The sequence below is a fragment of the Carlito syrichta genome, unplaced genomic scaffold (assembly GCF_000164805.1).
Source record: "Carlito syrichta isolate Samal-C Ts95f unplaced genomic scaffold, Tarsius_syrichta-2.0.1 Scaffold303958, whole genome shotgun sequence".
Lineage (NCBI taxonomy): Eukaryota > Metazoa > Chordata > Mammalia > Primates > Tarsiidae > Carlito > Carlito syrichta.
Window position 1 is genome coordinate 713,054 of NW_007248054.1, and position 5,728 is coordinate 718,781.

Consider the following 5,728-nt stretch of genomic DNA (forward strand, 5'->3'; position numbering starts at 1 on the left):
ATATTAGAGCAATTACTCTCTACCATCCTGCTTATGCAGTCAACCTGAAGAATAGAACAACTTAGTACTTTTTAGAAGTTATTTTCCTCCAAGGTTAAATTACAGATCTGTTCCTTTATAATATATTTATTACAGTACATTTCAACAGAAAACTGTACAGGCTGTATCGAAACATTAAAGATAAAGTGCCTTTCATTAAAGAAGAATTTGAATATTATCCCCCAATAATTTGGGGGAATGTAGATATAGATTTGTCAATATATGAGCAGAGTCTTATGGAAATAACAAAATTGTGAGAGATAATTAAAATCTTGAAAATAAGAGCCGCTTCCTTATAAAGCTCTCCCCACCCCATGAGAGATGGACTGGAGGAATGAAGGAGCCACTCTTTCATCCTGTAATTCTTTATTGATTATCTTACATGTCCCTACATCCCAGATAAGGTATTGGGAATAAAAGATTAGCAATCACTGGAGATTCTCGATATTTGCTAGGTGAGTCAGACACACACACCTGTACAACATATCTCTCCCCTAACTTTAAAAAGAGGTGTGCCTCCCAGGACCTGCTGCCAATTGCTTATCTTATTCTCCCAATATGGTCTACGCCTATGACTGTACCTTACGCTTTAGGACTTAATGTATCACATGTTCTCACTCATATAGTGGACCTTGAATATCTACCATAATACTATAAAAAAAAGGACTGACAGTGATAGGAAACTATGGGGGGGTAGGGAGGGGAAGGGAGGTGGGACTAACGGTAGTCAATATCTGTCTGGGGATGGGGAGACACCCATTATTAACAAGGGTGCCTGGACGATGCACATTTGTATACCTAACCCTTAACTGTACCCCACAATTTTATAATAAAAAATATGTTTAAAAAAGTTAAAAAATAAAAAAAAATAACAACAACAAAAAGAAACAGAAATATCTAGGGGCAAACCATTTTCTGACTTGACTGACACTCTGAGTTATGTTAGATGGCAAACATAGTATTTGTCAATCACTGGTGGGTTGTATGAAAGGTACTGCTCATGCCTTGTGATCTTTATCTTACTGATGAGGAGACTGAGACTGGGAGAAGTGAATGACTTGTCCAAGGTCACACTTAGAGCCAGGATTGGAATCAAGATGCTCCTTTATTCTGCTTTAGGGTCCTTGCTCTTTTGCTTATATGGCAAGCTTAACTTGAAAGCTGCCTCAGGTCATTCCAGGAGCTGCCTTTAGGAGCAAGGTTAATAGACATGTGACCTGTACAGTCCCACAAGTCCTTGCACTGAGGAAACCTCCCACAACCCCCACCACTTCTGCTTAGCTTAAGGCTTTGCTGTTGCCACTTTGAAATTTTGAAATTCTTAATAATTTTGAATAAACAACTCTGTAGTTTCGTTTTGCATTGGAGTTTGCAAATTAAGTAACCAATCCAGTTCAGTATGGGAATTTCACGGAATAATTTCGCCTGATTGTTGTTTATTAAATTAGTAAATTATTTTCCCTTTGAGAAAGCTATCCCAGCCAGACACGGTGGCTCATGCCTATAATCTTTGCACTTTGGAAGGCTGAAGCAGGAGGATTGCTTGAGCCCAGGAGTTTAAGACCAGTCTGGGCAACACAAGGAGCTCTCGTCTCTACAAAAAATATTTTTAAAAAATGGGCCCTGTAGTGGTGCACACCTGTAGTCCCAGTTACTCGGGAGGCTGAAGAGAAAGGATTGCCTGTGCCCAGGTCAAGACTGCAGTAAGCCATGATCTCACCACTGCGCTCTAACCTAGATGACGGACCCAAACTTAAAAAAAAAAAGAAGAAGATATTCAAGCAAACTAAATTTTCCCCAAATATGGGCTTGTGTTAGTCATCCCATCCCATAATTCAATTTCTGATCTACATAATCTCAAATTGACTCTACTAGGCAAAGGCTCTTCAGTTAGATTTTGGTGGGCTTCAGTACCACTTAAGGTTCACCTATGAATGAACCCTTTTATTCTTTTTCAGAAGGTTTATTATAGGGTACTGTCCTTCCTCAGCCAGTTTTCTCCTTCAGATTATGACCATGGCTGTTAATTCAATTATACATTAAGAGAGAAATAATTTTTAAAAACTTATTGCAAAGGTTGCACACTGTTGCCTGTTTTAGGTTCCAGCACACTCTTCAAAGACCCATTGCAATTCAACCTTCTGATTTTAAAAAAAAAATTGCACCAACCTGATGCTGCACTTGCTTTTGCAATTATTCCTGTTATATTATTTATTTCCTCTATTTTTTTGCCCGCCAGAGTTATTCAGAGTTATTATATGCTTTCATTTGCTAAAGGGGCTCTTAAGAAAGCAGAAGAAATGCATTTATGTCATATGGAGGCTGCATGCTAATTACTAATCTGACAGGGTGTAATAACAATACAAAAGCATCAGTGAAGAGAAAAAATGAGCAGAATATGCAATTATTTTATGAAAGAGTTTCTTTCCTTGAGGGGTAAATCTGCACATTACCATCTGTAACAAAGGAGATGTTGAACTACATTAAGTGAATTACCCCAGTTCTGTGTACATGTGTATATGGAATAGGATGAACTTGAAATGACATTAAGTAATTTTGTTATTGTCACAAAATAAAAATAAAGAACACTAAGAGGCAGGACTAATATAGTGAACTCCAAAGATGCATTTTCAAAAAATTTTTAAAAGGGCTATAGTAATTCATATGAAAAATCAAATGTGATATAAAAAATATGTTTTCCTAGATTAAAAAATATATATATTGCATAAAGCTTTCATTATTCTTCATAATGCATGTGAACTGAACATCTACAATATACTGTATGGAAAAAGAATAAGTACATTAACATTCCAGCCTGAATCAGAAGTTTGTTATGAATAGCACATCTGCCCAAGAAGTTAAATAATCTGGAAAGGGATTCTGATTAACATTAGAGAGAGGTTTCCTTTTATTGGCCATAGAATCAAAGGGTTTCCATGCCTGCTTCAACTATAACATTGTGTTTACCTCAATTTCTCTAAGTCTCTTTCAGGAACTTTCCAAAAGAAAAAGAAAAAATAGTTAAATGTTAATAGGGAATAGAAACATCACTTCAACAATATCTAATATTTATTTACCCTTAGAAGTACAGGTTTTTGTCTTTATTTTTATTTTATTTTAAAGATATGGGGTACAATTCAGGATTAGGTTCATGAATGGTCTATGTACAAGTGAAGTTTGGGCCTCCCACTGGTCTTCCCTTCGCCTGGTTTAGGATTAGGTACTGTTAGTGATGTTATGTGACCCCCCTTCTTTGGCAGTGTCCTTCTACTGCCAATCCGTTTCTTGTATATTATGATAAATGTTCAGGACCCACATATGGGTGAGAACTTGTGATAGTCAGTTCTTTCTTTCTGTGATAGATCACTGAGTATGATTGGCTCTAAATCCATCCAAGTAGCTGAGAAGTTCATAATTTTGTCCTTTTTTATGGTTGTGTAATAGTCCATCTATATATGTACCACACTTTAAAAAAAATCTTTTTGTTTGTAATATTAAGGATGCTAAATAATCCAGATAGTTACTGTTTATTTAGTTAGTTATTTAAATAGAAGTCCCACTCCTTCACTCCCAGGCTGGAGTACAATGACACAATCACAACTCACTACAGCCTTGAATGCTGGGATTAGGTAATCCTTCCTCCTAAACCTCCTGAATAGCTAGGATTACAGGTGTCTGCACTACTATGTCTGGTTAATTATTTTTTGTAGAGGCAAGGTTTCACTATATTGCCCAGGTTGGTCTCAAACTCCTGGGCTCAAGCAATCCACCCGCCTCAGTCTACCAGAGTGCTGTCATTACAGGCATGAGCCATGCCTGGCCAATTCATTTATTTATTTAAAAATGAGAAAAATAGTGCATCCTTAAAGATATGGAGATGCATACATTTGTGCTGAATTTACTTGGTTTGGGAACTCTGATACCTAGTAGCATCGCATCTGCTTATTGCAGAAACAGAAAGCTCCACCTCTATTTTCTTAGGGTCCCAGCGGATCGAATAAAAGTTAGATTAATAAGAAAAAAGTGTAAAATAAGTAGTATGTGGCTTGGGAGCCCTTACAAAGAAATGAAGACTCAAAGAAGCAGTTGGAGTCTGTTACTTAGATACTGAATTAGACAATGAGTAGTAAGTTATTAAGAAACATTATGTATGATAGCTTAAAATATGAGTTATTTTAGCAAGGTCTTTACAGAACTCTCTGGGTTTCAACTTCTCATCCTTGAGAATAAGGATGTTGCATCTTTCTGGTATAGGAAGGGCATCTTTCTCATGGAAAGAACATCTTCTGCGTTTAAGAAACAGCCTGAAGGTCAAAGATATCTTTTTGCACCTGCTGTTTTCAAGTGTCTTTAACTTAAATAGTCAATATGCAGGAATCGCACAATTTAACCCTTTCTCCATCAGCCTAGAGCATTCAGACAACTGCAGAGAACTGTTCAAAAGGGTTATGCTTTAGGTTGGCTGGATGCCAGAACAATGATTAGAAGGTTGAAAGACAAAGCGTGTTTAGGAAAAAGAAGTGAATTAAATTGCATATGCTGTTATTACCTTTACTCTTTCTCCCGAGATTATTTCATATCTTCAATTGTGCCTTGAAAGAATTTGGTTATTTAATTTTCAGTGATTTTTCATTTTGTAATTTAAAAAAAAAAACCTTTTAAATGTAAACCAAGCATTAACTGTACCGAGTAGATGTCTCTGAGCTCTACTGTGAGTGACTCGTGCTGTGGTCACCTCAGAGGAGTTATTTCCCTTTCCTTACAGGCTGTCCACACATGACATGGATTTGAAAGATGGATATAGCAGGGCTTAAGCATAGTGGTATTATGTCCCTTCAGTTGTAAACATTTGGAAGACAGGCATCCAGTGTGTTCAACTAGATTTTTTAAAGTGACTAGGACAGATCATTGCTTATTAAGCACACAGTGATAGGAAAAAGGCATATGTGTGTCTCATCTTGTTGTTTTCATGGTCATAGAGTAAGCAGAATGCAGTTGTACTGTCAGGCAGTTGAACTGTATTCTTCACATAAGAACTTTTTTTCAGAATAGTATGCTGTTTTTAGTATGCCGTATTATGTTAGTCGCATGTTCCTCTTCTTATTGAGTCTAGTTTATTGAAAGTTTTTCTCATAATATACTTAAGAATGAACTTATTTACTTTTTTCTTTCATCTAGATTATTTAGTATCCTGGAAATAATGAGATGGTACAGTTTGTGATTCTATTTTTATTTTATTTTATTTGAGATATGATCTTGCTCTGTCACTCACACTGGAGTGGAGTGGCCTGATCCAGGCTCCCTGCAGCCTCAACATCCTGGGCTCAAGCAGTCCTCCCATCTCAGCCTTTGAGGTAGCTAGGACTACAGACACATGCCAGCATACCTGGATAATTTTTTTTTATTCCTGTAGAGACGAGGTCTCACTATGGTGCCAGGCTGGTCTCAGACTCCTGGGCTCCAGTGATCCTCTCACCTTGTCCTCACGAAGTGCTGAGATTACAGGTGTGAGCCACCACAAGGACCAGATTTTAATATTGCTTTACTTAAAAAAAAAACTTGATGCAGGACATGGTGGATCACACCTGTAATCTCAGCACTTCGGGAGGCCAAGGCGAGAGGATCACTTGAGCCTAGAAGTGTGAGACAAGCCTAGGAAACATAGTAAAATCTCATCTCTACAAAAAAA